The following is a 9,390-nucleotide window of genomic DNA, read 5'->3' on the forward strand; positions in this document are numbered from 1 at the left end:
CCTGGCAGCCGCTGCTCCTGGCCTGGCCGCACCAGACCCGGCTGCTCCGGGCCTGGCCGCTCCCAGCCTGGCAGCCGCTGCTCCGGGCCTGGCCGCACCAGACCCGGCTGCTCCGGGCCTGGCCGCTCCCAGCCCGGCAGCCGCTGCTCCGGGTCTGGCCGCTCCCAGCCTGGCAGCCGCTGCTCCGGGCCTGGCCGCACCAGACCCGGCTGCTCCGGGCCTGGCCGCTCCCAGCCTGGCAGCCGCTGCTCCGGGCCTGGCCACACCAGACCCGGCTGCTCCGGGCCTGGCCGCTCCCAGCCCGGCAGCCGCTGCTCCGGGTCTGGCCTCTCCCAGCCTGGCAGCTGCTGCTCCGGGCCTGGCCGCTCCCAGCCTGGCAGCCGCTGCTCCTGGCCTGGCCGCACCAGACCCGGCTGCTCCGGGCCTGGCCGCTCCCAGCCTGGCAGCCGCTGCTCCGGGCCTGGCCGCACCAGACCAGGCTGCTCCGGGCCTGGCCGCTCCCAGCCCAGCAGCCGCTGCTCCGGGTCTGGCCGCTCCCAGCCTGGCAGCCGCTGCTCCGGGCCTGGCCGCACCAGACCCGGCTGCTCCGGGCCTGGCCGCTCCCAGCCTGGCAGCCGCTGCTCCGGGCCTGGCCGCTCCCAGCCTGGCAGCCGCTGCTCCTGGCCTGGCCGCACCAGACCCGGCTGCTCCGGGCCTGGCCGCTCCCAGCCTGGCAGCTGCTGCTCCGGGCCTGGCCGCTCCCAGCCTGGCAGCTGCTGCTCCGGGCCTGGCCGCACCAGACCCGGCTGCTCCGGGCCTGGCCGCTCCCAGCCTGGCAGTCGCTGCTCCGGGCCTGGCCGCACCAGACCCGGCTGCTCCGGGCCTGGCCGCTCCCAGCCTGGCAGCTGTTGCTCTGGGCCTGGCCGCTCCCAGCCTGGCAGCCGCTGCTCCAGGCCTGGCCACACCAGACCCGGCTGCTCCGGGCCTGGCCGCTCCCAGCCTGGCCGCCGCTGCTCCAGGCCTGGCCGCACCCGACCCGGCTGCTCCGAGCCTGGCCGCTCCCAGCCTGGATGCTCCGTGCTTGGCTACTGCTGTTCTGGGCCTGGCTGCTCCCAACCTGGCTGCTCTGGGCCGGGCTTCTCCGGGCCCAGCCACTCCGTGTCTGGGTGTTCCTGGACTGGCCACCCTGGGCTTGGCCGCCTCTGCCTCAGGCCTGGCTGCCACTGCCCCAGGTCTGGCTGCTCCAGTGCTGGCCGTTGATGCTCTTGTTCTGGCTGCTGCTGCTCTGGGGCCTGGCCACTGCTGCTCCGGGCCCAGCTGCCACTGCCTTGTGCCTGGCCACTCTAGGCCTGGTCGCCGCTGTTCCAACATTCTGTCCCTTTTTTCTCTTTTTTTTTTTCTTTTAAAAAAACAAAACAAAACGCATTTATGTTGCAATGTTGGCTGGTGCGTTGAGTTCTGACTAGTCTTTGATTTTTCAAGATCTTCTTTGTATTCTTTCTTAAGTAATTTTACTATCATTTGCTCTCACTTGATTTCTTCACATTGAGAACTTCTTTGGTTTCTTCCTCCTTGTCCTGGGAGCTCAGCAGGTTGGCCTGTGGCACCCCTTTGTTCTCCGCGGGCTCTGCTCCAGCCTGTTGCCGGGGTCGGCGCCGCCCAGGAAGCAGCCCCCGTCCTTGGCTCCGTTGCCAGCGCTCAGCAGTCGAAGGCTCAGGGGCACCCCCCCCACTGGGGGCCCCGTCGCCCGGCTCCTTGCTGGCGCCTGGCTGGCCGGTGTCCGGCAGGGGCTCTTGCTCCTCGTGGCGTTCCTCTAGTCTGGGGCTTTCTTTCTCCCTCCCACTAGGGGAGTCCAGGATCAGAGTCAACAGACTGTCCTCTGCGCACAGTGTGCGCGACTCCGGGGGCTCGGCCTTTCGCCACGCTCCCAGGACTCCACCTCACAGCTCCGTCTCCCCCTGCCCGAGCCTGGGTCCCCAGGGACTGGCCCAGACCTGGAGTTCGGGGCGGTCTGGACTGAGGCTCAGAGCTGCCGCCGGAGGCTTTGTTTCTTCCGGCTAGGGTAATCCAGCATCAGAGTCAACATTCAGTCCTCTGCGCGCCATGTGCGCGCGACTCCGGGGGCCCCGCATTTCGCCGTCCCCCGGGATTGTCTCCCCCTGCCGGAGCCTGGGTCCCCAGGGTCTGGCACATAACTTGGGCTCAGCGCTGCCGGTTCGGGGGTTCAGCCCAGGCTGGGGGTTCTATTTCCTTCCTGCTAGGGAACGCCAGGCAGCACCCAGCCCTCTCCTCCTCTCCGGCTGCGACCTCTCCGGGCGCGCGTGCGTGCGAGTGCGCAGCATGTCTCCGTACCTTAGGCTTTTTTTCAGCTCCTCTGATTTTCCTTCTGGTTTTCTCCCTCCTTCCTATTGTAGAGTTTTCAGTCAGTCGACTACCTGTAGCTCTGGGCAGTGTCCACTCTACATTTTAGTTGTATTCCCTTGAAATTGTTGTGAGCTGCTGCGGCTAGGTGTATACCCGAGCAGCCATCTTGGATCCTCCACAAATATTTTCTCCTTTAGCTTTTTTTTTTTATTAGTGAAGCTCTTTATCTGGCCTTCGATTCTGAATGATAGCTTTGCTGGGTAGCTTATTTTTGGCTGTAGGTTCTTGCTATTCATCACCTTGAATATTTCTTGCCATTCCCTTCTGGCCTGCATGGTTTCTGTTGAGAAGTCAGCTGACAATCGTATAGGTGCTCCTTTATAAGTTACTACCTTCTTTGCTCTTGCTTCTTTTAATATTCTCTCTTTATCTTTTGCTCTTGGAATTTTAATAATGATGTGTCTCGGTGTGGTCCTCTTTGGATTCCTTTTGTTTGGAGTTCTGTGCGCTTCCTGGACTTGTAAGTCAAATTCTTTTACCAGGTGGGGGAAGTTTTCTGTCACTATTTCTTTCAGTATGTTTTCGATATCTTGCTCTCTCTCATCTTCTGGAACCCCCATAATTCTGATGTTGGTTCGCTTGAAGTTGTCCCAGAGGTTTCTTACATTATCTTCAATTTTCTGGATTCTCTTGCCTTCTAGCTTCTGTGGAGGAGTGTCTTCTGGCTCTTTATGTTCCAAATCTTTGACTTGATTCTTGCGATCTTCCCTTCTGTTTTTAGGACTCTGTAGAATATTTTTTATTTCAGACAATGTATTCTTTATTTCTTGTTGATCCCTTATCATTTCTTGTTGACTCCTTATTAATTCTAGTTGATCTCTTTTCATATCCTCATAGGCCTTATCCATCTTTTCTAGGAAATTCTTGAAAAACCTTATAAGCGTAGATTTGAACTCTATATCCAGACGCTTTTTGTCCTCCATTTCTTTCGTTTGTGATCTATTTTGTTGTCGCATTTCGCAGTTACAGATGGGACGGGGTTTCAGGGTGGAGCCTGCAGCTTTGGCTTCCGTCAGCCCCGCCCTATGTGGGTCCTCCAGTGCTCGCTGCCGGTGCCTCTGAGAGAAAGGTGCCCTCGATTTTCGCCTGCTGCCAAACAGTCTATGCTCTCCCACAATGAGCCCGGTATTGGGGTTCAGTTCAGTTGGAAGTGGAGTTGGAGGTGGCGTTCACAGCAGTCTGGAGCCCCAGTCTCCTTCCCGTCAGGGCAATCCCGCGGCACAGCCGACCGTCCCTTCTCTGGGGGCAGTGTGCGCGCCTCCGGGACCTCCTTTCTCCGCTACCCCAGGGTTCCGACTTACAGCCCAGCTCCCTATGGCTGAGCCCGAGTCCCCGGGGTCTGGCCCAGAACTGGGGTTCAGAGCAGTCGGGGGCCCAGCACAGTCGGAGTTTTATCTCCTTTCCGCTAGGGAACGCCCGCCAGGCACTCGGCCTCCCTCCTCTCCGGCTCCATCCTCTTCGCGTGCGCCGCGTGTCTCCGTACCTTGGGCTTTTACAGCTCCTCCGCGCTTCCTTCTGGTTTTCTCCTTGCTTCTTGTTGTAGGATTTCCAGTCAGTCGACTTTCCTGTAGTTCTGGGTAATGTCCATTTTATATTTTAGTTGTATTTTATTAAAATTGTTGTGTGCGGCTGCGGCTAGTTGCCTACCCGAGCAGCCATCTTGGATTCTCCTCTATACTTCAGTTTTTCTAACTTAACTCTGGTACTGTGCATTTTGTGAGTAGAAAGCAAATTTAATCGATTTGGGTCACTATCTTCATGCTTCTCACAGTGTATTTTGCCAAAATACTTAAAAAAGGTGGGCTTCATAATCAATCAGTTTACAAAAATGCTGTGACCTACACTTTCCTCTTGGAGACTCACAATACACATTATCATTATAAAGAACTGCTGCAAAGTCCTGCCAAGAAATCCCTTAAAGATAAGCTCACAGGAGTTTCTAAACCTCTTTTATCCCTGGAACACTGTTTCATGTTAGTAATATGCTTTAGCGTAACTCAAGACTTGTGTTCTCTGAAATGTTTTAGAATATTCTAGTTTAAAATATACCCTTATACTGACTATGTAATAATTGCCTATTCTAAGGTGTGGTGCTGTCCCCACACTCCACCTGGTGGCTCACAACTGGTTCAAATGGATCCAGATTCTTTTTACTCACCAGCAAGGTCAAGGCCCCTCGATATTGTAGGATACTCAGGCAATGCCCCTTCTCCCCTTTGCCCCAGACCCACTGCTCTGCCCTCTGTTTTTGTATCTCTTCCTTGTTTTCTGCCTCTCTAACCTACCAGTTCAGCTGATACCATGATTGTCTGCTTGCCTCTCAATTCATTTTATCACAGATACAACCTCTTAGATCTCCTTGAAATTGAGAACAAACTGATTTATAAAGAAGCTGCCAGCTCCCACTTCACAGCCCAGATCAGGCTCCCAGGCCAACTTCCTGAGACTCCTGCTGACGAGGAGAGTTGGACAATTATTGAAGTAAATTTTCTCTAATGAGTCCGCTCGGATGGCCTGACCACAGCTGCGAGAGGCAAATAAATGGCTTTGCAAGCCCAGAAGGAGGACACATCCTCTGTAGGAGAGTTCTGGTTCTTTCCTGGCATAGTCTTGGAAAAGTTTTCAAATTCTCTGTGAGACTAGTCTTACAATTTTATTTTTTTTCTGGTATCAGTGTAGAGATAATGCACCTGCATATTTAAAGAGGATGGGGTCTCAGGTCATCTCTCTCTCTCTCTCCCTCTCTCTCTCTCTCTCTCTCTCTCTCTCTTTCTCTTTCTCAAAGTGAATTGAAAACCAAGCCTCATTCTATAGTTACACATATGGTCAATTGTGTATAGATTAGCATGAAGTGTATTCTATGGAACGGATTTTGGTAGATATGAGTCAGAAGAGAGTCCTGTAATTCAAAAAAGTAGAGAACTGCTGGGATGGTAGTTGAAATATTGGTAGAGTCAGAATGGAATGGAAAGGAATGTTAATGGGTTGTCAAAAGGCAGTAGAGTTGCCCTAGCTGGTTTGGCTTAGTGGATAGAGCATCGGCCTGTGAATCAAAGGGTCCTGGGTTTGATTTCGGTCAAAGGCACATCCTTGGTTGCAGACTCCCCCCCTGGCCCGGGCCCTGGTCAGAGCTCATGAAGGAGGCGACCAATTGATGTGTTTCTCTCACATTGATGTTTCTCTCTGTTTTTCACTCTCTCTTCCACTCTCCCTAAAAATCAATGGAAAAATATCCTTGGGTGAGGATTAACAAACAAACAAACAACAACAATATAAAGGTAGTAGAGTTACACACCCATGCTCAAGCCATGACCTCATATAGGCAGGATGTACTTCCCTGCTCTTTCACTAGGGTTTGGCCATGTGTCTTGCTTTGGCCAATGGGATGTTAGGAGGCCTGACTTGAGCAGAGGCTTGAAATATGCTTGTGCACTGGGCCAGGGTTGCTCACTGGTTGATCATTGGCCTATGAACCAAGAGGTGACGGTTTGATTCCTCATCAGGGCTTATGCCTGGGTTTCAGGCTCAATCCCAAGTAGAGGGTGTGCGGGAAGCAGCTGATCATTGATTATCTCTCATTATTGATGTTTCTATCTCTCTCTCCTTTTCCTTTCCTATCTGAAACCAATAAAGTATATATATATATATATATATATATATATATATATATATATATATATATAAAGAAATATGCTTGTGCAAGAATTCCTCCTGGTAGCTGCTGCCCCATCAGTCTGGGTCACAGACAGAATCCCCCAGAAGCCGACCTGAGTCCAACCCATAGCCCAAAGTATAGTGAGCAAGGGAACATCTCCTAAAGGAATCACTCACACATGTTTGTGTCTTTCCACCCTGCCAGGTTTATTAGGGGAGACCTCTCCAATAAGCCAATAGAGTCACACGCAGGTTACACATAGAGTGAGCATCCAGTGCAAAGTCCCAGTCACTGTGGTGTCCAAAGATAGAGAGGTGAGTGTTGGTCTCAAGCCAGGCAGTGACAGTGGCTGCTCAGGCCCATGGAGTGGAAGGCTGGGTGGGCTCTGAGTGTGACCCATGGTATAGACAAGCTCAAGCATTGGGTGGTAGGAGCTCTGGGTTCTTATAGCCTACAGGGGGTGAAGGTTTCACTCATAGTAGTGTCTAGATGGAGTCCTTCTCCAAGTGTGGTTTTGGGTGTTCTGGGCCCCTCCTAAGGGCATTCTGGTTACACCCCATTACCTCAGTCTTGATATAGCACTTGACATAGTTGTCATGATTGACAATGACTCCATATTGGATTGTTAAGGGCATCCAAAAAGTCTACTCTGCTCTTGCTTTATACACCAAAGCCCAGCCCAGCCAATCCTCACCCTGAAGCAGAGGCACCCAACTCAGCCCAGCCTAGCTCAGGAAAATTATTGTCAACCAACAACTTGTGTTAGAATAAATGTTTGCTGTAAGCCATGGGATTGGGGGTGGGGTGGGGAGGTTGTTATGCAGCGCCTATTGTGGCAATAGCTGCCTAATACACTGGCTTAAACAAAGTAAAATAGGTTTCTCTATTGCATTGTTTCTTAAAGACTTTCATCTTGTATGCGCATGGAAAATCTTTACTATGGCCATAGAATGAGAGGCATTTCCCACTGGACCTTCACTTTTTAGAAAAATTTATGATACCAAGGCAGGTAGAGATATAACCAGTGTTGGCCTCTAAAGAAAGGCTGATTAACCACTCCTTTACCCTCTGCTTCCGAATGCAACACACACATAGAAATCCATCTCAATAAGCCAGATTGCTAATATGATGGGCTACGCTTTGTGGTTATTGGGTCATGGTGTTAGAAAGAATAGTTTTGGATGTCAAGAGGGGAAAGGTGACATTTTAAAGATTTCTCTGTGTCTCATTTTCATGGACATGGCTGTTAATATATCTATAGCAAATATCTTTCTTTGGGAGATGGGTATAAAAGATAGTATGAAACGGGGGGAAAATACATGATCTGTCTGAGGCAGGGAAGATACCAGCTGTGAGGAATGGAAATATGAGGGTGCCAATAATGTCAACTACCTGATTATCACACCTACCAGTTCACTGAGGTATGTTTCCTTACTAAGTTTTTCTAGTGCATCCTTTTCTCCTGTGATGGCTGATTGGAGCTGCCACCTCATTGGGAGGTGCCTCCTAACCTGAGAAAGTGTAGGATGGGTGACTTTGAATTATTCTGCTAGAGGTCTCAAGAAGAGATGCCCAATTTTCCTCCCAGATGTACATGTTCTTGGGTTTCCCTCTCCTTGCCTGCTCTTGCCATTAGAGCGATGAAATCCAGATGCTAAGAGACCAAGGAGGCCATTTGCTTCTAGCCTTTGGGACAGGGGTTGGAAAACCATTTTCTGTTTTTTCATAACCAGGCAGTAAATATTTTAGTCTTTGCAGGCCATATAATTTGTATCACAGCTACTCATTTCCATCATTGCAGTATGCAGGCAGCCATTGACAATACTCAAAGGAATGTATGTGTCTATGTTCCAGTAACACTTTATTTACAAAAATAGGTGACAGGCCTGGCCAGTTTTATTTAGCGGTTATAGATCATCAGCCCACAGTCGCTGGTTAAATTCCAGGTTAAGGTTGGGTACCTGAGTTGTAGGTTAAGTCCTCAGTTCCAGTCAGGTGCATTTGGGAAGCAGCCAATTGGTGTGTCTTTCTCAAAATTGTGTTTCCCTCTCTCTCTTTTCTCTTTATTCTTCTCTCCCTCTCATCCCCCACCTTCTCCCTCCCTCCCACTTTCTCTAAAAATCAATGGAAAAATATCCTCTAATGAGGATTCATAATAATGAGAAATAGGTGGTGGGATGAATATAGCTCAAGAGCCATAGTTTGCTGACCTCTCCTTTGGGAAATGGGTTCTTATAGCTAATTTACCACTGTGTGTTGTAAAGAAAATGTCTTTTTCTGAGATTTCCCCTTGGCACATCTTACTCATAAACTTGTGGTACAAAGTGTTTGATTTGCATATCCTGGGCTTATGTTATCTTTCTTTGTATTTTTGTTTTTCACAGACAAGACCAAAAAAAATAACTTGTGATTCTCTTATTAGTTAAGCTGTACTCATAATAATTTTGCCCCTCATATGGAGAAGGAAACATAAATATATCGAGTTTTGATTAACCTATATAATATTTATTATTTTTAAACTCTAAAAGAAGCTTATTCAAAAAGCTTTTATCTATTTTTGTATGTTACTACAGTTATTATGAAGTCTATCTATTGCAACTTTTGCTCAAGGTTTAAAGATAAAATGGAGTACCTTTCTTTAGAAGAATTTCTACAGATTCTGAATTCCAAGCAACATGTCACAACATTTCTGATTTGTGACATTAAAAACTTTCTGTTTTAGGTCTTAGATCAGTTAAGTGTGACAAGACAATCTGAAGATGAATTCTGGAACTGTGTGAAAGCAAGACTCAATAACTTATACATAGTAAAACTTTAATAAATATTTTTATTGACATAATAAAAAATAATAACTTTGCCTCTTACTTTGTAGATCCTTGACATTTTACTTCTGTATTTCCTACAAAAGACATATTGGAGAAAAATTCAATAGCAAAATAGGTTGCAGAAAATTAAATATTACAACCCGATTAATTGCAGAAAGGCAAATCAAATTTTCAAGATAGCCATCACAAGACAGGAAGACACTGATGTATTGCTTGTGCACTAGAATGGTTGTCAGCATATTTAGCACCGTGGTGTGTCAGTAGGGATAACCGGGAATTCAACTCCACACTAATGAGACCCACACCATCTGCACAATAACCTTCCTGCTTGTCTGTGTGTTTGAAACGTTAATGATGCTGCCTCAAACATGGCCCAGATTTCTCCCCTTTTATGCATCTCCTAGTTTTTTGGTCACCACGACTTCTTATAGCATAACTGCAGGTAGTGCGTTTAAGGATGCCGGAATAGAGTTACACAAGAAGCCATCCCTGCTGTTCGAGATCCAG

The sequence above is a fragment of the Pipistrellus hanaki genome (genome assembly GCF_964339955.1).
Source record: "Pipistrellus hanaki genome assembly, chromosome: 13".
Classification (NCBI taxonomy): domain Eukaryota; kingdom Metazoa; phylum Chordata; class Mammalia; order Chiroptera; family Vespertilionidae; genus Pipistrellus; species Pipistrellus hanaki.